At 39.3% G+C, this 24,395-nt stretch overlaps 2 protein-coding genes and 1 non-coding gene across 7 annotated transcripts in view; 1 reads left to right on the forward strand and 2 right to left on the reverse strand.

The window, feature by feature from the left end:
* LOC123929308 (40S ribosomal protein S24-like) overlaps positions 1 to 24,395 on the reverse strand; it is a 576,828-nt gene that overhangs the window by 429,447 nt on the left and 122,986 nt on the right. The window lies entirely within an intron of this gene.
* TLK2 (tousled like kinase 2) overlaps positions 1 to 24,395 on the forward strand; it is a 119,830-nt gene that overhangs the window by 9,057 nt on the left and 86,378 nt on the right. The gene's annotated exons all lie outside the window — the stretch shown is intronic.
* LOC123930328 lies at positions 17,954 to 18,059 on the reverse strand. Its single transcript, XR_006816048.1, has one exon. It is a non-coding gene; the product is annotated as a U6 spliceosomal RNA (small nuclear RNA).

The following is a 24,395-nucleotide window of genomic DNA, read 5'->3' on the forward strand; positions in this document are numbered from 1 at the left end:
AGAAATGTAACTGTAAAATGTAAAAATTGTTGATTCTCTGAAAACTAAGTTAACTGCCTTGGAAAGACAGTAAGAAGTGAGCCAATAAGGAGATACCTTTATTTTTTTATTTTTTTATTTTAAAGATTTTAGATTTATTTTATTTATTTGACAGTGAGAGAGAGACATCACAAGTAGGCAGAGAGGCAGGCAGAGAGAGAGGAGGAAGCAGGCTCCCTGCGGAGCAGAGAGCCCGATGTGGGGCTCGATCCCAGGACCCTGAGATCATGACCCGAGCCGAAGGCAGTGGCTTAATCCACTGAGCCACCCAGGCGCCCCACCTTTATTTTTTATTATAATTATTTTTTAAGATTTTATTTATTTATTTGACAGACAGAGATCACAAGTAGGCAGAGAAGCAGGCAGAGAGAGAGGAGGAAGCAGGCTCCCTGCTGAGCAGAGTGCGGGGCTCGATCCCAGGACCCTGGGATCATGACCTGAGCTGAAGGCAGAGGCTTTAACCCACTGAGCCACCCAGGGGCCCCATAAGGAGATACCTTTAAATGTTTACAAATTTTTTTAAATTTTTGTAAGCTGGAAGAATTCTTCATTTAGATCCTTGACAAGCATCTTTTAAGTCTTGCTTCACTTTTAAAGAAGTTGAAACTAGAAATTTGGACGATGCATTTTGGGTGTGGTTTGTGTGGGACTGGAGCTGTAGTCAGTGAATCTATAACTCAGAAGGCCTGCATCCAAAGACTGGCAACAGAATATACGTTTACAAGTTTGAAGTTCAAAGAAAATGTTTGAGGTGTAATTTTTTTTTTAGTTTCCCCATTGCAGTCTGCTGTTTCGATTGTCATTAGTTTCAGTTGTACTGAGTAAAAAAGATTATGTAGTATGTGATGGTATTGAAAAGAATAAAATGAGAAGCCATGAGAGTGGGACAGTCTCTTGTGGCATAATAAGAACCTTCACTTTATAGAGCCTGAAGTAAGACCAAATACTTCTAAGTAGTATCAATAGTAGATTTTTGATGTCTTAAAGAAAAATGATCTATTTTTCTACCTTCTGTAAATTTGTGTTACATGACCACTTTTTTTTTTGATAAAGATTTTGCCTATTTATTTTGAGAGAGTGCACACATGAACAGCGGGAGGGGCAGAGGCAGAGGGAATCTCAAGCAGACTCCACGCTGAGCACAGAGCCCCAAATGGGGCTCAATCTCATGACCCGAGACCATGACCTGAGCTGAAATCAAGCGTCATATTTTAACCAACTGACCACCTAGGCACCTCATGATCACTTTATTTAAAAATTTTTGTTGATTTTTTCTGATATGTGATCATTCTAAATGATCAAATTTGACTTCTGAAAAGATGTTTAACCAACTTAGACTTTTTCTCCTGTCATTTAGTTAATTGGATCAATTATAAGGTGTATTTATGGGGGCATCTGGGTGGCTCAGTTAAGTCCCTGATTCTTAATTTTGACTCAGGTCATGATCTCAGGGTCATGAGATTGAGCCCCACATTACGCTCTGCACTGGGTGTGGAGCCTGCTTAAGATTCTCCCTCTCAGGCACCTGGGTGGCTCAGTCGGCTAATAAGCATCTGCCTTCAGCTCAGGTCCTGATCCCAGAGTCCTCTGCTCAGTGGGGAGTCTGCTTCTCCCTCTCCATCTACCCTGCCCCACCCCCCCATGCTTGTGTGCCCTCTCTCTCTCTCAAAAAAAAAAAAAAAAAAAAACTTAAAAAAAAAACCTCCCTCTGCCCAACCCTTAAAGAAAAGGTGTTAGTTATGGATACCTAGTGTTAGCTATTTTACTTACGAATCCAGTAATTTAAAAAAATACATGTTTTGGGGTTTTATATTTAATTCATAGTTTGACAGTGCTCAGTAAGCATTAATTCCAAGAAATAGTCTACACTTAACACCATTGAATTTTAAGGCACTGTTAAATTTATTATTATGTTTGGCTTTATGTTGTCTTCACCCTTTCATTAACTTAGTATTTGTTTAGTTTTCCTCTCATTTTCACATGTAGTCAAGTACCAACTCATATCTCTACTTTCTCTGAAATTTCTCAAGCAGTTGTCTGTCCTGACTGCTACTTTCTCAGTCCTTCCTCATTCATACTGTAGTAGCCAGTCTCTCCTATCCTATATATCTCTCTGTAAACCGTCCCCAGTTAGATTTCTAAAAATAGGGGTGCCTGGGTAGCTTAGTAGGTTAGGTTTCTAACTCTTGGTTTTAGCTCAGGTCATGGTCTCATGGGTGGTTGGGATTGAGCCTTCCGTGGAGCTCTGCACTCAGCTGGGAGTGTGCTTGAGGATTCTCTCCCTTTAGCCCTCCCCCGACCCATTCATGCACTCTCTCTAAAATTAAAAAAAATTTTTTTTTTTAAAAACAGGTTAGGGGGATAGGAGAAGAATAAATGAAACAAGATGGGATTGGGAGGGAGACAAACCATAAATGACTCTTAATCTCACAAAACAAACTGGGGGTTGCTGGGGGGAGGTGGGATTGGGAGAGGGGGAGGGGGCTATGGACATTGGGGAGGGTATGTGCTATCGTGAGTGCTGTGAAGTGTGTAAACCTGGCGATTCACAGACCTGTACCCCTGGGGATAAAAATACATTACATGTTTATTAAAAAAAAAAAAATTTGGAAGGGGAGGCGAACCATAAGAGACTATGGACTCTGAAAAACAACCTGAGGGTTTTGAAGGGTCAGGGGTGGGAGGTTGGGGGAACAGGTGGTGGGTAATGGGGAGGGCACGTTTTGCATGGAGCACTGGGTGTTGTGCAAAAACAATGAATACTGTTACGCTGAAAAAATAAATAAAATGGAAAAAAAAACAAAAAACAAACAGATTTCTAAAAGTACCAGCATTATTGTTTTATTCTGTTGCTTTAAAGGCTCCCGTTGCCCTGTTGGATAGAGCTAAAACTCCTACCCTAATTTTTCAACTTCATTGGCTGTCTTCTCTCCCTCTTCTGTGCTCTGTTCCCATAAACCGTGACTGATCTCCTAACCTGTAATGTTAGCAAACAGGCTCATACTTTCTCCTTTACCTTTCCTCTTTTATTTGCCTGATGAACTTTCAGCTTTTTCTTCAAAGCATAATCTAGATATGTCATCTTTATAGCTTTCCTAGATACCTGCACTATTCTAGTTGCATTATTTTATTAGTACTTGATAACCTCCTTTTATTATAACATACTATTTGTTTCCCTTCTTAGTCTCCTTGGGAACATGTATGATACCTTTATCTCTGTTGAAATGCTTAACACGTTGTGTACATTGAATAAATTTTTGTTGAATGGAAAAGAGTATTGAGAGGATGAAAGTAGAGTTAGTTGTCATCCATATAGGCATGATCTGTTCTAGCTGCTCTAGCTTACCCTTTTACTCCAGTCTAAAAATTCTTGTCCTTCAGTTAGAAGATTTGGTTCATTTACATTTAATGCAATGACATATTTAGGCTTAAATCTTCCTGGTGTTTCTTTATAAGTCTTTCTGGAGCTGTTTTTGTTTTTGTTTTTGTTTTTGACAGAGAGATCACAAGTAGGCAGAGAGGCAGGCAGAGAGAAAGGGGGAAGCAGGCTCCCCACCAAGCAGAGAGCCCGATGTGGGGCTCGATCCCACGACCCTGAGATCATAACCTGAGCTGAAGGCAGAGGCTTAACCCACCGAGCCACCCAGGCACCCCTTTTTAAACCATAAGCCTTTTTTGCCTTCTTTTGAAATGATTTTTTTTTTCATTTTTTGATTAACTTTCTACTGTGAAAGGTAAAGAAATAAGCCCTTAAAACTTTTTCTTTCACCACCTTCAGATTTTTGTCAGTTATCCTATTATTTATTTTTAACATTCTATTTTTTCATCTTCTGGTGTGAAAGTTATACAGTCTTTTACTGGTTACCACAGAAATTACAACATGTTATCAGTTGTCAAAGATTAATGTTAATCAGTACCTTTGTCCTGTTCTTCGTTAGTACAAGGGGCTTGAAGATTTAACTCCATTATTCCTCTTCTAACTTACATGCTATTCCATATTTAATTACACACATATTTTTAATTAATAAACTTTATATTTTAGAACAGTTTTAGGTTTATAGAAAATTGAGCAGATAGTACCAAGTTTTCATATACTTCCTCCCTGCCTCTCTAGATTCTGCCCACTATTTTTTTTTTCTTTTTTTTTTAAGTAAGCTCCATACCCAGCATGGGCTTGAACTCATGACCCCGAGATTGATTAAAAGTTAATGCTCTATGGACTGAGCCAGACAGGCGTCCCTACTTTTCCCCATTGTTAAATCTTACATTAGTGTGGTAGATTTGTTACAACTGATGAACCAATATTGTTATGTTATTATTATTACTTTTTTTTAAAGATTTATTTATTTATTTATTTATTTGACATAGAGAGAGAGATCACAAGTAAGTGGAGAGGCAGGCAGAGAGAGAGAGAGAGAGAGAGAGACAAGGAAGCAGGCTCCTCGCTGAGCAGAGAGCCCGATGCGGGGCCCGATCCCAGGGCCCTGGGACCATGACCTGAGCCGAAGGCAGAGGCTTTAACCCACTGAGCCACCCAGGCACCCCGTTATTTATTATTAACCAAAGTCTGTAGTTTAACATTAGGGTTTACACTTTGTGTTGCCCAATTCTGTGGGTTTTGATAAATTCAAGAAATGTCATGTACCCACTCTTTGTATGTATATTTTTAAGATTCACATTATTATCGACTCTGTTTGTGTACTCAGTGTTATTTTAGCCTAATCTACATAGGTAAACCTGTATTTACCATTTTGTTCTTCATTCCTTTTTGTGTCTCTGACCTTTAATCTGGAACACTTTTTCTTCTAAGATATTATAAATATATTCCTAAAATATGTCCTTTGAAATTCCTCTAGTGTGAGTCTACCAGTGATTGTCTCCCCATTTCATCTGCTTTAAAATACCTGGGTTTTTTGCTTTATTCTTTTTTTAAGGTGGGGGGGGCAGAGGGAGAGGGAGGAAAAGAGAGAGGGCATCTTAAGCAGGCTCCATACCTAGCGTGAAGTACAACCTGGGGCTCCACCTCACAACCCTGAGATCGTGACCTGAGTTGAAATCAAGAGTAGGGCACTTAGGGGCGCCTGGGTGGCTCAGTGGGTTAAAGCCTCTGCCTTCAGCTCCGGTCATGATCCCAGGATCCTGGGATCGAGTCCCGCATCAGGCTCTCTGCTTAGCTGGGAGCCTGCTTCCTCCTCTCTCTCTCTGCCTGCCTCTCTGCCTACTTGTAATCTCTATCTGTCAAATAAATAAATCTTTAAAAAAAAAAAAAAAGAGTAGGGCATTTAACCAACTGAGCCACCCAGGTGCCTCTTTGCTTTATTCTTTAACGGTATTTCTGTTAAGTTTAAAATTTTAGGTTGGCTGTTATTTTCTTTCAGTACACTGTTCACTGTTGTCTACTGGCTTCCATTATATCCTTTTTATTTTTAGTTCCATTGCCGTTCTGTTGAAGGTAATCTGTCTTTGCCCATTTTTGAGATTCTCTGTTTGTCTTTGATTTTCTGTATTATAAAGTGGGAATGGGTGATATGTCTATGTTGGATTACTTTTTTGCCTTTATTATTTCTCTGTGCTTTATTTACATTTGAGTATTTTGGGGGGAAACCTGAGCATTCACTTAAAAAATTAGATTTTAGTTTTTAGAGAGGTTTTAGGCCCAGGACAAAATTGGGGGGAAGGTGCCTAGATTTCCAGTAAACTCTTAGAACCACATATGCATCACCTCCCACAGTATCAACATCTCCCACGAGAGTGGTACATTTGTCAGAATTGATGAATCTTTTGACATGTCATTATCACCCAGAGTCCATAGTTTATGTTAGGATCCAGTCTTGGTATGGTACGTTCTGTGGGTTTGGTCAAATGTGTAAGGATCTTACTCTATTATAGTATCATGCACAGTAGTTCTGTTGCCTTAAGAATCCTCTGTGCTCCAGCTGTTTATCCCTCCTTCCCCTCAGCCTTGCCAACTACTGATCTTTTTACTGTCACCATAGTTTTATGGTTTATGGAATGTCATATGGTCGGAATCACACAGCATGTAGACTTGCAGACTGGCCTCTTTCACTTTGTAATATTTAAGTGTTCTCCATGGCTTTTCATAACTTGTTAGCCCATTTCTTTTTAGCACTGAATACTATCCCATTGTCCAGATGTACCACAGTTTATTATCCAGCCAGCCAGGGTATCTTGGTTGTGTTTAAGTTTTAGCAGTTATGAAGAAAGCCGCTGTAAACATCTATGTGTAGATTTTTGTGAATGGTTGAATTTTACTTATTCTGTTGGGATTCTTAAATCTGTGGATTGCTGGTTTTAATCAGTTCTAGAATATTCTCAGCCATTGTCACCTTATATGTTGCTTCTGCCTTATTCTGTCTTCTCCCTCTTGCACTGTATTTAAACATATTAGACCTTCTTACTGTATTTTCTCTGCCTCCTCCTCTGTTTTCTGGATTGCTGGTCTTTATTTCCCAAAGCTGAATGCTGGGTAGTTTCTTCTGACCTACCTTCCCCTTCTTTATTTTTTTTTAATTTGTCTAATCTGCGTAAACCTATCCATTGAGTTTCCATGAAGGCTGGTTTGTTTCTGGGTCACTCTTGTCCTGTAAAGGTAGCTGGACTACTTGTTTTAAAATATGGGGTGGATTTCCTAGACTCCATTCACTGGGAAGGGCCTGGGCTTTGACTTCATTCTCTTCCCATCCCTCTAGGCCTCCTAAAGTACAGCTCAGTTTCACAGTTTTACTTTGGAATTAAATCAGCTAATGCCCTCAAATAGAAATGATTTTTTTTTTTTTTTTTTGAGTGCTGAGCTTACCTTTCTGAGTTTTGTCTTCTCATGGATTTTGGTACAGTAATTCCTCATTTCACTTTTTTATATGGTCAGTAAAGCAAACCTGTTTAACACTTATAAAGTGTGCATTGACTCTTGTGCCATAGCGGGTAAGAATCCATACCTAGGTTTCTCCCTTGCGAGTTTTCACTTCTCATCTGCTTCCTTACTTCCTGTATGCGGTCTTGTCATTGTCGTCCCTCCTTGCCATTAGAGTCATTTGTGCTATTTCTTATTCTCTGTTTACTTTTAGTTAAAAATAAAGACTAAATTGAAATATTCCCTAAAGCTCTTTTTAAGAAGGCAAGGAAAAGGGGAATTTATATTATTAGTGATTTTGTATTTCAGCCCTGAGTCTAGGGATGATTTGGCTTGGTGAGTCTTGTTCTTCTCTACCTTGCCTGGTTCTCAAATTGCTAGGTCCTTCTTGGTGGTAGGTTTCACTTGGCCCTAACTACTACTAGATACGACGAGATTGCATAAGTGTAGAATCTGCTTCCTACTGCGTTAGCCATGTTAAATGCTTCTTGGGCTATTCTCTTTGGCTTTTTTTTTACAGTGCAATTGCCCACTTTCCCTAACCTAGAAAGAAGCTTTACTTTTTCTAGTCCCAAATATTCCTTCCTTAGACTTTAGATGTTCTAAAAATAAAAGCATTCCTGGGTGTTTGATGACTTTGCCCTACAGAGGGGTTCACCTTCCCATCTCTCTGTTCTCTTTGGTTCATTTAAGGGTAGTCTTCTGGCTTAGTGTGGGGCCACAGAGTTTCTCTCATAGGGTTATTTGTCTTAGCGCCTGTCTGCAACCCAGTCAGCTTTTTTGCCCCTAAGACTTTCATAAGAAATATTGTTTCATAATTTGGACTGTTCTCTTTTTTTAGTTTTTAGCTCCAGCATAGTTAATAGTGTTATATTAGTTTCAGGTATATATAGCCATTCAGCAGTTCTCCACATTACTCAGTGCTCATCATCTTCTTTTTTTATTTTTAAAGTAAACTCTACCCCCAATGTAGGGCTCAGACTCCCGACCCCAAAGTCAAGAGTCCAATGATGTACCAACTGAGCCAGCCAGGTGGCCCATGATAAGTGTATACTGCATGGACTGTTCTTGCTTTCTACCCAAGGAACACTCCTCTGCAGATTAAAGCAGCCTAGAGGATCTGAAGTACCGGTGGGAGCTCTTCTCCGTTTGGTTTATGAGTTTTGCCTTTTGCTTTCCTAAATTTCTTGGTCATTAAACTTTACTGTTTTTCTTATTGTGGTAAATGCACAGAGGATTTACCGTTCTCATTATTCTTGAACGTATAGCAGGCCACGTATGTGCCTTTTGCTGTGCAGCGCCACTGCCGTCTCTCTCAGGAACCTTTCATCTTGCAAAAATGAAACTGTACTTATTGAACATTAACTCCCCAATTAGCCCTCCCCTCAGTCCCTGGCAACTACTTGTTCTGTTTTCTGTTTCTATGAATTTGATTCCTTTTTTTTTTTTCCTTAGGATTTTATTTATTTATTTGAGATGGATGTGGTAAGCATGGTGGGGGGTGGCGGGCTGTGTTGGGGGCAGGGGTAGTGGGGGAGAGAGAGAAGCAGACTCCCCGCTGAGCAGAGAGCCTGACACTGGCTCGATCCCAGGACCCTGAGATCATGACCTGAGCCAAGGCAGACACTTAACCCACTGAGCCACCCAGGCGCCCCTAAATTTATCTACTTCAAAAATCTCATCTAAACGGGGGCACCTGGGTGGCTCAGTGGGTTAAAGCCTCTGCCTTCGGCTCGGGTCATGATCCCAGGGTCCTGGGATCGAGCCCCACATCAGGCTCTCTGCTCCGCAGGGAGCCTGCTTCCTCCTCTCTCTCTGCCTGCCTCTCTGCCTAGTTGTGATTTCTCTCTGTCAAATAAATAAAATATTTAAAAAAAAAAAAAATCTCATCTAAACGGATTCATACAGTATTTGTGTTTTTGTGATTGGCTCATTACACTCAGCATAGTATCCTCAGGGCTCATCCACGTTGTAGCATATGTCAGAATTTCCTTCCTTTTTAAAGCTAAATAGTACTCCATTCTGTGTACCACATTTTATTTATCCATTTGTCTGTTTTTGGACGCTTGGGTTGCTTCTTCCTTTTGGCTGCTCTGAATACTTCTGCTGTGAACAAGGGTGCACAGATGTCTTGAGTGCCTGCTTTCATTTCTTTTGGGTACAAATGCAGAAGTGGAATGGCTGGATCATATTAAACTTCATTATTTTGTCAGTAATGAGTTTGACCCCCTCAGTCCTTTTAATCAACAAAGAACAGCCAAAAATGGTGATTCTTTTTCTTTTAGTTCACATCCAGCAAAAGCCTTCAAAGTCTTAACAGTTTCATTAACATCTGTAGAAGAGCTAATAATACTCAAACTGCAGTTTGTGCAAATGGTACTCTTGGTCTGGGAAGTGAAAGAACTAAGTCATGTCATGTGATTTGGTGAGTTATATAGGATGGCCTTTTATTTTAACCAATTTTATTTTATTTAAAGATTTTATTTTATTTGTCAGCGAGAGGCACAAGCAGGGGGAGTGGCAGGCAAAGGGAGAGGGAGAAGCAGGCTCCCCGCTGAGCAGGGAGCCCGACATGGGACTCGATGCCAGGACCCTGGGATCGTGACCTGAGCCAAAGGCAAACGCTTAACTGGCTGAGCCACCCAGGCATCGCTATTTTAACTAATTTTAGAACAATAATAGCAAGCTGTCCAAATTCGGTGTCCTAGATTTTATTTTAACCAGTGTTTCTTTAAATATTAAGTCCTATGGAGACTGTTAATGTTGCCCCCATAAAGATAACAAGATGTTGGTATCTGCTCTAATGGACACGACCGGTATGACTGATAACTGCTTCTATGAAGAGTAAATATGTGACTTATCACCTAAACTGCTGCCAGAGTTGGTGTTAATTTAGTTCCTGTTTTGCCTGACTTCAGAGGAATACTATGGATTAATTGTGGACTTAAAATGTAATCTGAAGGGCTTTTGACCTCAGGACATAGTGCCTCCAGTTCAGGAAATCTTCTATTAATTAACTCTAATCGACTTAATGTTCAAATTTAGCAGAAGCTACTAGCATCAAACCAAAACGAACTTATCCAGTCTGCATTACATTACCAAGGGACCAGCTAGAACTAAGACACAAAATATTCCATTAATATGGACTGTTTCACCTGCTTGTATGCTAATCTGGATAAGATGAAGGAGAAGAGACATAATAGCTATATTAAAATTTTAATATTCAAATTTTTCAGCAATTGAGTTCAACCAACTTTTACTCAGTTTGTACTACGTCTAGGTGTTGCTGAGGATTTAAAAAAAAAAAGTCAGCAAGATGCACTGTATACCTTGAGGCACTTCTAATCAGGCAGACATGAACCCAGATGTGTAGGGTGGGTATAGAGATGCGTAAGTGCTGTGAGCCTAAAAGAAGGGAGTGTAATTTGCTTAGGAGTCAGATTGTGTCTGGAGATTAAGACTTTTTCTATGTTGCTCAGAAAGATCATGTAAGATACACTGTAAACAAACAACCTAAGAAATGTTCTGATAAAATATTATTAGAGAATTGATGATACAGAACTGCTTGGTTTTGAAGTTTAACAGAACTGCTTAGGGTCAGGATAGAGGTTCTTTTTTGAAGAATTAATTACGCTTAGGTGATATATTTAATTAATACAAAATTGAAAAGATTTCAAATATACACAGTGAAACATCTCTTTCACTGTGTCCATCTGGCCTCCTTCCCTGAAGACAGCTATTACTAGCAGTTTCTTTTATTTATATATATGATACATGTGATACAAATCATGTATATTTGATGTATATGTGTGTGTGTACACACACACAGATACTTTGCTATATTAGCCCCTCTTTTTTTTTATTTGTTTATTTACAGCATAACAGTGTTCATTCTTTTGGCATCACACCCAGTGCTCCATGCAGTACGTGCCCTCCCTATTACCCACCACCTGGTTCCTCAACCTCCCCCCCCCCTTCAAAACCCTCTGGTTGTTTTTCAGAGTCCATAGTCTCTCATGGTTCGTTTCCCCTTCCAGTTTCCCTCAACTCCCTCTCCTCTCCATCTCCCCATGTCCTCCATGTTATTTGTTATGCTCCACAAATAAGTGAGACCATATGATACTTGACTCTCTCTGCTTGACTTATTTCGCTCAGCATAATCTCTTCCAGTCCCGTCCATGTTGCTACAAAAGTTGGGTATTCATCCTTTCTGATGGAGGCATAATACTCCATTGTGTATATGTACCACATCTTCCTTATCCATTCATCTGTTGAAGGGCATCTTGGTTCTTTCCACAGTTTGGCGACCGTAGCCATTGCTGGAATAAACATTAGCCCCCTCCATTTTTAAAAAACACAGTGACAAGTATGTTATATATAGTATTGTATGTTTTGCTTTTTGTGCTTAAAATCTTAGAAATCGTCTTACAGTAATATATAGAGAGCTTCCTTGTCCTTTTTTCCTAAGGCTGCTTAATATTCCATTGTGCAGCTGAACCATAATTTAACCAGTTTCCTGTTGATGGACACCTAAATGGAAAACAGTATTTTGTTGATAGAGCAGTGATGTAGTGAATAACCTTATGCATAATGACATTTGAACATGTTCATATATGTTTACAGGATAACGTCCCTAGAAGTGGAATTCCTGGGTCAGGATATGAGCATTTGTAATTTTGGTAGTTATAGGCACATTACATTCCACAGAGAAGAGGAATATATTTTTGTATCTATCCATCAGTCATCAATCCATGTATCAGTGAATGAAAACATTGGTTTCTTAATGGTTAGTTACGGTAAGGGAGTCCATGGACAGGTGTTAGGGTTCTTGATTCTCATAAAATGGTAGATAAAATTTGTATATACTTACGGATGTATCATAGGTAAAATTTATGTGTATTTATGGATGTATCTTTTTTGGGAGGTAAGAGTTTCTTATGGTTTTCATACATTCTTAAAAAGTTTTGTGACTCATAATAGGGTTAAAAAATACTATCTAGTAGTTAGTTACCTCCAATTAGAATACATAATTTGTCTTTTACAGAAAGTGTTTGAGCATGTGAGTAGTTATTAAGAGATGTTGTATGAGGAGTTACTGTGCAGGAGACTTGCCTCTAATTCCCAACCTTTTATTATTCTTCCCTTTACCCCCAGGGAGACCTTGTTTTAAAAGGTCTTTTTTTTCCTTTTAAACTGAATTTATTAAGCAATACTTTGTTTCCTTAATTTTATTAATCAGTACTTCTGAAAAGTATGAGTTTTACTGTAAGGATTTGAAGTTCATCTGTATGGAGTTGATAAAATTTTAGCTAATGTCGAGTCAGTTTGACATTTCATTTATTTAATAGAGTATTTAATAACGATTTTATTTATTTAATAGAGAGAAAGAGTGCACACGAGCATGAGGGGAGGGAGATGTGGACTCCCCCCCCCACCCCTAGTAGAGGGCCCCCCGATGCGGGTTGGTCCCAGGACCCTGAAATCATGACTTGAACTGATGTCAGATGCTCAACTGATTGAGCCACCCAGGCGTCCCTCAGTTGGGCATTTTATTCTTTTATTTATTACTTTTTTATTTAAATTTATTTATGAGAGAGGGAGAGACAGTGAGCACAAGCAGGGGAAGGGGCAGGCAGAGGGAGAGGGAGAAGCAGGCTCCCCGCTGAGCAGGGACCCCCCCCCCCCCAAGTGGGACTCCATCCTAGGACCCTGGGATCATGACCTGAGCCGAAGGCAAACACTTAACCGGCTGAGCCACCCAGGTGCCCCAGTTTGGCATTTTAAATAAACTTTAGGTAGACAGTTCAGAGACCCTGTTGTTTAAGACTTACTGGGGAATCTAAGGAACTGTCCTCTACCAGATAACCTCCAAGGCTCTTTTGAGTTCGGTGTGTATATGTGTCAATAATATGTATTGTGTGGTTTATTTTTATTTTTAAAGATTTTATTTATTTATTTATTTGACAGAGAGAGAAGGCACAAGCAGAGGGAGAGGGAGTGCGAGAAGCAGGCTCCTTGTTCAGGGAGCCCAATGCAGGGCTCCCTCACAGGGTCCTAGGATCATAACCTGAGTGGAAGGCAGACAGACACTTAACCAACTGAGCCACCCAGGCGCACTTATTCTGTGGTTTAGATGAGGACCCATATTAATTTCTGCTAAATGACTATTACATATAAACTCTCAGCCATAACAAATTCTATAGTGCTTTCATGGGTTGGGATAATGGAATTAATTGGTGATATACATAGTATTGCAAGTCATAATTCTGTACGTCCTAGAGAGAAAACAGCAGCTCCATACAATGAATTAGAAAGTTAAGAGATTTTATTTATTTTTAAGTAAGCTCCATGCCCAATGTAGAATTTATTTATGTATTTACTTTATGTGGGCTCCATGCCCAATAAGTAGGGCTAGAACTCATGACCCTGAGATCAAGAATTGGATGCTTTACTTGAGCCACTCAGGTGCCCTGAGATTTAATTTATTTAGAGATGGTTGATGGTGTTATATAAAACTCTCTTTCTTAATACTATATTGTTATTTGGTGGCTTATTTTGAAAGAGGATTTTTCTCGAGATGATTTGGAATATTTTATGTGGGGAAAAGTGGGGTAAACATGTATGTTGTGCTAGATACTAGAGCAAAAATAAAAGGTCTTAGCTGTTAATAGAACTCAGGAAAATTTTTAAAAATTGTGACACGTTCTGAGACAGAACTGGTGGAGCATTTATTATACGGAATTATTTGTGGTAAATAACTTATTTTTTAAAAAGATTTATTTAATTTATTAGGGAGAGAGCGGGGTGGGAGTGGGGGTGGGGAGCAGAGGCAGAGCAACAAGCAGACACTGTGCTGAGAACGGATCTGGATCCCCTCTGTGGGGCTTGAGCCAATGACCCTGAGATCATGGCCTGAGCTGAAACCAGAGTCAAGTGCTCAACCAACTGAGCCACCCAGATGCGTGGTAGATAACTTATTTTAACTAGTTCTCCAAAGTTTTATTTATTTCTGAAACAGAAGCTTAGGAGAAAATTCCTATTATGGGGTATATTTGTAGAACTTTTTTTTTTTTACGTTTTTTATTTATTTAAGTAATCTCTGCACCCAGCATGGGGCTCAGACTCACAACCCTGAGATCAAGAGTTACACACTTTTCCAACTGAGCCAGCCAAGTGCTCCCTAGAACTTTTTATAGTGACATTTGCTGTCACTATATTGATTCTGCTTTTACTTTGCTACCAAACCTTTGATTACCATGAGTTTATTCCTTTTTTCCTTCCTCCTTCCTTCCTTTCTTTTTCTTAAAGCTTTTATTTGAGTGAGTGAGTGAACAAGAGAGAGAGCATGAGTTGAGGGAGAGGGAGAAGCGGACTCCCCTGCTGAGCAGGGAGCCCAACTTGGAGCTGGATCCCAGGACCTTGTGATCATGACCAGAGCCTCAGGTAGATGTTTAGCCATCTGCCACCTACGTGCTCCAACACGTGCTCCTACAGTAATTTCTAAGATCTGGTCTATATGTTACTGATTTCAGATAGTCTTTCCGGTTATTTGAAGGTAGACTATGATAAGTTAAATACCACTAAAAAAAATAATGCAACAAAGATGTAATAACTCATAATCCCTCAGTGGAGATAAAATGGAATATTTAAAGAAAAATACACATCAGTCTTAAGGAAGGTAGAGAGGGAAAAGAAACAAGAAGTTGTGACAAATAAGGAAAAAATTAGCAATATGGCAGATTTAAATCCAAATATATTGATATTAAATAAATTGTTAATGGTCTAGCACTCCATTTAGAAGGGAGTGTCAGGTTAGGTCAGTGTTATATGACCCATCTGTATGCTGTCTACAAGAAACTCACTTTATTTTTAACCTCTTTGTAATTGAAAGGATGGAAAAAGTTATATAAACACTGAGAAAGCTGGAGGGACTCTGTGTTAGATAAAGGAGACTTCAGAACAAGGGAAATATTACAAGGGATAAGAAAATGTATTTTATTATGAGAAAAGAATCAGTTCATTGGGAAGACCCAGCAGTCCTGAGCGTGTGTGCATCCAGTGATAGAGCAAAGCAAAAACTGATAGCTGAAAGGAGCAATAGACCAATCCATAATTGTGGTTGAAAATTGCAGTGGTCCCTTTCAATAACTGATAGAACAAGCAGGCAAACCAATCAGCAAGGATAGTAAGAACTGGACACGACTATCAGTGGACTGTACCTCATTGACATTTATAGACTACTATGCCCACATTCTTTTCAACTGCACAAGTAACATTTATCAAAGTGGACTATATGCTGGACTATAAAATGTGTTTCAACAAGTTTTATTTCATTTTAAAGATTTTATTTATTTGACAGACAGAGATCACGAGTAGGCAGAGAGGGCAGGCAGAGAGAGGCGGGGAGGCGGGCTCCTCGCTGAGCAGAGAGCCCGATGTGGGGCTCGATCCCAGGACTCTGAGATCATGACCTGAGCCGAAGGCAGAGGCTTAACCCACTGAGCCACACAGGCATCCCCCTTATTTTTGCTTGTTTGTTTCAACAAATTTTAAAGGATTTAATTTATAAGGAGTACTTTAACTACAATGGAATTAAATAATAAATAAGAAAGAAAAAGAAATCTGGAAAATTGCCGAATATTTGAAAGTTAAATAACATACTTCTAAATAAATGTAGGTCAAAGAAAAATTCATAAGGGGGGGGAGAATTCACAAGGGAAATTAGAAAATATTTTGAACTAAATGAAAATGAAAACAAATTTGAAAAACAAATTTTGATATCTCAAAATTTGTGGAATGCAGCTAAAGCAGTGTTTTAGAGGGAAACTTAAAGCTTCAAAAGAAAGTTCTGGGGCACCTGCATGGCTCAGTTGGTTAAGCATCTTCCTTTGGCTCAGGTCATGATCCCAGGGTCCTGGGATTGAGGCCCACATTGGGCTCCCTGCTCAGCCAGGAGTCTGCTTCTCCCTCTGCCTGCCATCCCCCCCCCCCACCCCTTCTCATGTGCGCCCCCTCTCTCTGTGTCAAATAAATAAAATCTTTAAAAAAAAAAAAAGTTAAAATCTATGACCCACGATTCTGCCTTTAGAAACTAGAAAAAGAGCAAACTAAGTAGAAGGAAAGAAAAAGCTGTAATGAAAGAGGAAGCAAATCTGAATAACCCTCTATTTATTTTTAAAAATTGGATTTGTAATTAAAAACCTTTCCATAGGGGTGCCTGGGTGGCTCAGTCGTTGACCATCTGTCTTCAGCTCAGGTTATGATGCCAGTGTCCTGAGATCGAGCCCCACATCGGGCTCCCTGCTCAGCAGGATGCCTGCTTCTCCCTCTCCTGCTTCAGCTGCTTGTATTCCCTCTCCCGCATCTCTCTCTCTCTCTCTCTCTCTCTCTCAAATAAATAGATAAAATGTTAAAACAAACAAACAAAACCTTTCCACAAATTAAAGTCTAGACTCGCATGGCTTTATTGGTAAATTCTGTCAAACGTTTAAGGAAGAAATAGTAAAAACATTTTCACAAATTACAGAAAATTTATGAGGACAGCATTATCTTGATATCAAACCAGGCAAAAAAAGACATGAGGAGGGCACCTGGGTGGCTCAGTGGGTTAAGCTTCTGCCTTCAGCTCAGGTCATGGTCTCAGGGTCCTGGGATCGAGTTCCGCATCGGGTTCTCTTTCTCAGCGAGGAGCCTGCTTCCCCCCACCCTGTGCCTGCCTCTCTGCCTACTTGTGATCTCTCTCTCTTTGTCATAAATAAATAAATAAATAATATATTTTTTTTAAAAAGACAGGAAAAAAGAAAGGTATAGCTCAATATCCCTCATGAATATATACTCAAATTCACTAAAAAGTGTTAGCAAATTGAATCTGCAGACACACACATACACACACATGTATAAAGGATAATACATCATGACTAATTTGTTTAATCCCAATTGCAAGGTTGATTTAACGTTAAAGGCAGAGTAATTCACCATATTAATAAAATAAAGCAGAAAAGCCAAATGACCTTGTAACAGATCCATGAAAAGCATTTATTATTATTTTTTAAAGATTTAATGTATGTATTTGACAGAGAGCGAGAGATCACAAGTAGTCAGAGAGGCAGGCGGTGGAGGGTGGGGGGGCAGGCTCCCTGCTGAGCAGAGAGCCTGATGCGGGGCTTGATCCCAAAACCCTGAGACCATGACCTGAGCTAAAGGCAGAGGCTTAACCCACTGAGCCACCCAGGCGCCGCCATGAAAAGCATTTAAACAAAGTTTACTAATTTGTGATAAAAGCTGTCCGCTAACTAGGAATAGAAGGGAACTTCCTTAATCTGATAAAAGGCATCTGTGAAGAACCTAGGGCGAACCTCTTGCGTAATCTTAATGGTGAAGATTGGATGCTTTCAATCTAATGTCCAGAGCAAGGCAAGGGTATTTATTTCACAACTGCTGTTTAACCTGTTCTGAAGATCCAAGCTGTTGTATTAAGGCAGATAAAAGGAATAGGCTCACAGATTGGGAAGGAAAAGTAAACCTGTTTATTTTTTAGATGTCTTATAAATGACATGATTGCACATGTAGAAATTTCTGCTTCTTTTAAAACACTGTTTTAGCTGCATCCCACAAATTTTGATTAAAAAAGCTACTGGAGTTTAAGATTAGCTTGGATAGAAGATCAATGTATGAAAATCCATTGTATTTCTGTATTCTAGCAATGCACAGTTGGCAGTTGAAAATTGAAAAGCAATACCATTCGTAGTAGCATCAAGTAATATAAATATAAAAACATTCCCCAAGAACAGAAGAGTGAGAATATTTGTTAAAATTCCTTGTGTTTTTCCCCCCACTTTATTTTTAATTTATTTAAAAATTTTTCAAATTTAAATTCAGTTAATTACCATATAATGTATTATTTATTTGTTTCAGGGGTACAGTCTGTGATTCATCAGTCTTACGTAATAGCCGGGGCTCTTTACGACACGTACCCTCCCCAATGTCCATCACCCAGTTACCTCATCTCTCTACCCTCCTCCCCTCCAGCAACCCTCAGTTTTTAAAAATACGGAACACATCATGAATTTGTGTGCCATCTTTGTGTGGGGCTGTGCCAGTCTTCTCTGTATCGTTCCAATTTTAGTATATATGCTGCCAAAGCTAGCACTAGAATTCCTTGTAATAGAAGTTACTTTGTATTCTTATTTCATTGATGAGGGCTTTGAAGTACAAAGGACTATAGAGCGATCCTTTGCTTAAGTGATCTCTATACCTACCGTGCGGCTCAAACTCACAACCCCAAGATCAAGAGTCACATGCTCCACTCACTGAGCCAGTCAGGGCCCCTGGTTTAGCATTTCTTTTCTTTCTTTTTTTTTTTTTTTAAAGATTTTATTTTTATTTATTTTGCAGAGAGAGATCACAAGTAGGCAGAGGGGCAGACAGAGCAGGGGAAGCAGGCTCCCCACTGAGCAGAGAGCCCAATGTGGGGCTCGATCCCAGGACCCCGAGATCATGACCTGAGCCAAAGGTTTAACCCACTGAGCCACCCAGGCGCCCCTGGTTTAGCATTTCTAAATTAAATTCTACACCCAAAGTGGGGCTTGAACTCATGACCCCGAGATGAAGAATCATACGCTCTACCAACTGAGCCAGCCAGGTACCCTGCATTTTTAATTTAGGTAAATGGTTCAAACTCTTTACCTTTTGGTTTTATCTGATACACTGCAACTTGTTGAATAATCTGACCTCTTTGAGGGATAAACCGTTTTACTGTAATACAGGCTTGACAGTTTAAAGGGTGATGAAACCAGTTGGTTTGGTCTCTTGAACTGTTGGTTGGAATGCAACTTGGTGTAGCCATTGTGGAAAAGAGTATGGAGGTTCATCAAAAAATTAAAAATAGAACTACCTGATGATCCAGGAATTGCACTGCTGGGTATTTATCTGAAAAATACAAAAACACTAATTCAGAGAGATACATGCACCCCTGTGTTTATTGCAGCATTATTTACAATAGCCAAACTATGGAAGCACCCCAAGTGTCCATCAGTAGACAAATGCATGAGGAGGCTGTGGTGTCTAGATGTAACGGAATTCAGATGTAAAAAAGAATGAAATCTTGGCCATTTGCAGCAGCGTAGGTGGAGCTAGAGAATATAATGCTGAGTGAGTTAAGTCAGAGAAAGACAAATACTACATCATTTCACTCATGTGGAATTTAAGAAACAGAACAAAGGAGCCAAGGAGAAAAAGAGAGAGAGAGACAAACCAAGAAACAGATTCTTAACTGGAGAACAAACTGATGGTTACCAGAGGGGAGGTAGGGGAGGAGGTGGGGGAAATAGAGATAGAGATTAAAGAGTAGACTTACCATGGGGTGCCTGGGTAGCTTGGTGGGTTAAAGCCTCTGCCTTCAGCTCAGGTCATGATCTCGGGGTCCTGGGATGGAGCCCTGCATTGGGTTCTCTGCTCAGCAGGGAGCCTGCTTCCTCCTCTCTCTCTGTCTGCATCTCTGCCTACTTGTGATCTCTATCTGTCAAAAAAAAAAAAAAAAAAAGAATCTTAAAGAGTAGACTTATCATGATTTTAAAAAGGAGGGGGGGGCACCTTTGATTGTCCTTCTAGCGATGAGTCCTTTTTACAGTGCTATTGAGATAAACATTAAGTTGGGCAAAACTGATAGCAGTGTGGGGGGAAAAAACAACTGGTTGGTTTTGTTGGTTAAAGTTTCCTGTTAAAGGTGGACCTTGAATATCCTCCTGTACTCCCAGAAAGGGGGAAAGCGGCTAATCTTCACTGAGCACCACCTAATTTCAGGCATTGTTTTCCTCCCTCCTCAATATATGGTATTATTTTATTTAATCCTTGCAGTATCTTTTTTTATTCACGGTTGAGAAGACCAGAGCTCATATATCATGTAGCTTAAGTGATTTGCCTAGTTTAATACACTGGCTCAGTGATTCAGTCCTATACCTGTCTGATTTTAAACTGTTGGTACCAGCTGTTCTCAATAATTTTTCTATTGGTCACACTCCTGGCCCATCCCATTCTTTCCATTCAGGAAATGCAAGTGAGTGAGATTAATTTTTACAGTGCTAACTTTGAATCTTTTCCTTATTTTAACAGTAAATCACTCAGAAAAAAAAGTCAGGGATGTAATTTATGATACTCCTCACAGCTGTTACGTAAAGACATTAGTTTTTTTTTTGGTGTTGTGTTTTAAGTAAGGTCCACACTCAGTGTGGCGCCTAATAGGGAACTCAAACCCATGACCCTGAGTTGGAGATCTGAACTGAGACCAAGAGTTGGACGCTTAACCACCTGAGCCATCCAGGTGCCCCAAAACACCAGTTTTAAAGTAGCTTTGACACACTTTAATCCAAGTCATTGTCTATATTTTTTAATTGTTGTGCTTAACTCTGAGCCATGAGTCATCATGTGCCTTAGGAAATAATGTGGTTTAGGGGTATAAGTAACAGTGACCTAGCTAAGAGTATTTACATGGGTTATACCAAATGTACCTACCATCTTGATGATAGGTTTGTAGTGTAATTTTTGGAATTGAAATTGGAGGGTGAGCAAATGAGATGGCCATGCCTTAGTGGAAAATCTTTGAACTATCTTTTCGCAGACCAGATAGGTAGAAACTACGAATAGCTAAGATGTGTATGTAGGAGGTAGAGTTATGGATTGCAGAAAGTTAAAAATTACTGTGTTAAATTCTAGCTTTTGAAGGGGCAGAGAAGGCATTAGTCTTCTGCCTGGCTTTTTTTTTTTTTTTTTTTTTTTTTTTTGTCTGCCTGGCTTTTTACAGATGAGTAAATTGAGGCTCAAGAAAGAGCAGTTGACTTGCTAAAAGTTGTCCCACAATCAGTATAACAATATATTGGGCTCTGCAATAGAAATTTGTTTTATTTCCCTATAGGAGATGGCAATAGGTTTGTTTCTTACAGATTAATGATCTCTTCACAACAGTAAAAGCCAGGAACTTAAACTTACTGATCCTTAAACTTTCTTCAGGGTTATATACTTCTTGGATACCCAAAATCTGGAATATATATAGTGATCTTTCTATTTTTGTTCTTAAGACCATTTCTTCTCTGTTGTCTTTACTGTGAATGGGCCCCCAGGATTTTCTACAGAACTCCTTTCTATCTGTAAAAATTGGGTTTGTAGTTTTTATTTTTTAATTTTTTAAAATTTTTAAAGATTTTATTTATTTATTTGAGAGAGAGAGAGAGCACAAGCAGGGCAGAGGGAGAGGGATGCTGCACAGGGAGCCCAGTGTGGGACTTGATCCCAGAACCTAGGGTTATGACCTGGGCCGAAGGTAGATGCTTAACCAACTGAGCCACTGAGGTGCCCCTGAACTTGTAGTTTTTAATCTGTAAAGTTTCTAAGCATAAGGAGAAAGGCTGAAGCTAAATTGCAAGCTTTACAATGAAATACATCGTAGTCCATATGATTGTTGCTTCTACACATGTTGAAGCCATACTCCTTTCCCTTACATTTAGTTTTTTAATGATTAATTTTTAGTTATTATTATTATTATTTTTTTGACAGACAGATATCACAAGTAGGCAGAGAGGCAGGCAGAGAGAGATGGGGAAGCAGGCTCCCCGGCAAGCAGAGTCTCCGACGTGGGGCTCAATCCCAACCACAACCTGAGCCGAAGGCAGAGGCTCCAACCCACTGAGCCATCCAGGCGCCCCTAATTTTTAGTTACTTAAGGAATACACACATACTTCTGTAATAATGAGAACTGAAATTGCTCTGAGAAGTTCGAGGTGTATCAATCTAGATTTTTTTTTTAAAGATTTTATTTATTTATTTGACAGAGAGAGATCACAAGTAGGCAGAGAGGCAGGCAGAGAGAGTGAGAGGGAAGCAGGCTCCCTGCCGAGCAGAGAGCCCGATTCGGGACTCGATCCCAGGACCCTGAGATCATGACCTGAGCCGAAGGCAGCGGCCCGAAGGCAGGGCCACCCAGGTGCCCCTCTATCTAGATTTTTAAAATACTGTACTTAACCACTTGCATACATATCTATGCATAGAAAACACATTCCTGATTTTGGTATGTAATTTTTACAGAAATTAAATCATACTGTTATTGTTCTGCAACTTGTTTTTCATGCAACAGGTGATTTTGAGATTACCATTTAGGTGTGGCTACATGTTCTTTAAACAGTGATCCTATAAACACATCTGTTAAGACAGTGTTTTGTCTCTTATTTAAAGAAATATGAGGGGGTGTGCCCAGGGACTCTTGATCTCAGGGTCATGAGTTCAGTGCCCACACTGGGCATGGAACCTACAGGAAAAAAAAAAAAGAGGTGCCTGGGTGGCTCAGTGGGTTCAGTGTCTGGTCATGGTTTTTCTGCTCAGGTCAGATCATGATCTCAGAGTCGTTAGATTGAATGAGGAGTCTGCTTGAAGATTCTCTCTCCCTCTGCCCCTGCTTGCCTGTGCTCTCTCTCTGGAATAAATAATTCTCTTAAAAAAATTAAAAAATACATGAAATGATACAAAGGATTTGAAAATTAGAGGGAGAAAACCTAATCCTTTCAATTGATGATTGGGAAGCTCCGGAGGGCATGGTTGTTATGTTTGATGCTCTTCTCTGGCCACCATAGTTGCTTTCTTCTCATGGTTGAAAGTACTTCTGTATCTAGCACAATTGCACTGGATAATCTTTTTTTTTTTTAAGATTTTATTTATTTGTTTGACAGACAGAGATCACAAGTAGTCAGAGAGGCAGGCAGAGCGGGGCGGGAGGCAGGCTCCCTGCTGAGCAGGGAGCCTCATGTGGGGCTTGATCCCAGGATCCTGCGATCATAACCTGAGCTAAAGGCAGAGGCCTAATCCACTGAGCCACCCAGGTGTCCTGGATCTTTTTTTTTTTTTTTTACAGCTTTGTTGAGATATAGTTCACACAACATACACTTCATCAATTAAAGTGTACAATTCAGTGGCTCATTGCATTTACAAAATTGTGCAACCATTACCACAATCAATTTTAGGATATTTTATCACTTCAAAGAGAAACCTTTACACCTTAAATGTCACGTTCAAAACTCCCATCCCTCTCAGCTCTTGTCAACCAGTCCACTTTTTGTCTCTATAGATTTGCATATTCTGAACATTTCACGTAAATGGAATCATACAGTATGTGGCCCTTTGTGAGTGACTTCTTTCTTTTAGCATCATTTTCTGTTTTCAAGATTTATTTGTGTTATAGCATGTATCAGTACTTTGTCTTTTCATTGCTGAATAATACTTCACTGTAGTTGTGGATATGCCGTATTTTTTATTACCCATTCCTTTTTTTTTTTTTTTAATTTTATTTTTTTAAAGATTTTATTTGACAGAGAGATCTCAAGGAGACAGAGAGGCAGGCAGAGAAAGGGGGAAGCAGGCTCCCCGCTGAGCAGAGAGCCCGATGTGGGTCTCGATTCTAGGACTCTGAGATCATGACCTGAGCCGAAGGCAGAAGCTTAACCCACTGAGCCACTCAGGTGCCCCTTTTTTACCCATTCTTAAGTTTGAAGCACATTTAGGTTTTGTTTTTGTTTTTGTTTTCCATTTTTTGGCTATTATGAAAAATGGTGCTGTAAATATTCATGTCTGTATTTCTGGGTGCACATATGTTTTTATTTCTCCTGGCTATATTTCTAGGGGTGGAATTGCTGGATCTTTTGGTGAAGAGATACTCTGTTAAAGGCTGGAACATGTAAAACCCTAAGAATCTTTGTTTTCAGTCATTAGTTTAACCAGTTTAGGAGCTGTCAGACTTTGCCAATGTGGCTGCAACATTTTCTATCCCACCAGCAGTGCATGAGAAATGAACTTTCTCCATATTCTTGCTGACACGTTATTATCTGTTTGTTTGTTTTTTTTCTTTTTGTTATATGCATCAGATCTGGAGTGAATTATGTAGACTTTTATAAGCAGACTTCCAGGTTTCTGCTCAGTTAAAGGAGTTCTTGTTTTTCTTCTTATTGTTGAGCTTCCTAGTTTTCTGGAAATGGATATTATTAAATTACATGGTTAGGATTTGGCAGGACTAAAATATTACTAAAATCATTAATATTAATTAATTAATAACTTGATAGTGTATTGTAATATTTTTGTTTCCTTACTAAAGCACAATCACTTAAAATAACTTTATTTATTTATTTTTGGTTAAAGGCTACTGTTGTTGTTTTGACCTGGTATATTCACTATAAATGTCAGTTAATCTGATTTTTTGTTTGTTTGGGAGGTGGTTTTTTTTTTTTTTTTTAATTAAGTTTCTAATTCCACAATATAGTTAACGTACAGTGTTATATTAATTTCAGGTGTACAGTTAGTGATTCATTAGTTCTGTATATTACTCAGTGCTCATCATAAGTATACATTTAATGAAGACTTTTTATGAAGTGTAATTGTCATCCAACATCATATTAGTTTCAGATACACAATAGAATCACCCCGCTTTGGTCATAATTGAATGGAAGTAAAA

The sequence above is a fragment of the Meles meles genome, chromosome 18, assembly GCF_922984935.1.
Source record: "Meles meles chromosome 18, mMelMel3.1 paternal haplotype, whole genome shotgun sequence".
NCBI lineage: Eukaryota > Metazoa > Chordata > Mammalia > Carnivora > Mustelidae > Meles > Meles meles.